This window comes from Etheostoma spectabile, chromosome 12, assembly GCF_008692095.1.
Source record: "Etheostoma spectabile isolate EspeVRDwgs_2016 chromosome 12, UIUC_Espe_1.0, whole genome shotgun sequence".
Taxonomy (NCBI): domain Eukaryota; kingdom Metazoa; phylum Chordata; class Actinopteri; order Perciformes; family Percidae; genus Etheostoma; species Etheostoma spectabile.
The window spans coordinates 5,179,680-5,180,211 of NC_045744.1; the positions used below are offsets into that span (position 1 = coordinate 5,179,680).

At 50.4% G+C, this 532-nt stretch overlaps 1 protein-coding gene across 13 annotated transcripts in view; it reads right to left on the reverse strand.

The window, feature by feature from the left end:
- LOC116698784 (rho GTPase-activating protein 12) overlaps window positions 1–532 on the reverse strand; it is an 81,354-nt gene that overhangs the window by 2,263 nt on the left and 78,559 nt on the right. The gene's annotated exons all lie outside the window — the stretch shown is intronic.

Genomic DNA, 532 nt, shown 5'->3' on the forward strand with positions numbered 1-532 from the left:
CCGCACTTTGCAGTCCCATGGCATGAAAACTTCCCTTTATGAGGTTTTTTAACATTAATATGCATTCTCCCAGCCTGCCTATGGTCCCCCAGTGGCTAGAAATGGTGCTAGGTGTAAATCAAGCCCTGGGTATCCTGCTCTGCCTTGAGGAAACTGAAAGCTCAGAGGGGCCATCTGATATCTTGCATCATTAGAGGTAAAAGAGGCACGTTACATCACCTTTCTCTGCTTTGCCCACCCAGAAAATTTGGCCCACCCATGAGAGAGAGACATCATGGCTTTCAAAGGAGCAAAGTGGCGGTCGGTCAAGGCCACACCCCCAGCCTCCACCTTGCCAATCCTCCATACAGTTGTTGGGCAATACGGACTTCAGCTCCCTCCAAATATTTTCCATTGGGTTCAGGTCTGGAGACTGGCTAGGCCACTCCAGGACTTTGAGATGCTTCTTACGGAGCCATTCCTTAGTTGCCCTGGCTGTGTGTTTTGGGTCGTTGTCATGCTGGAAGAACCAGCCACGACCCATCTTCAATGC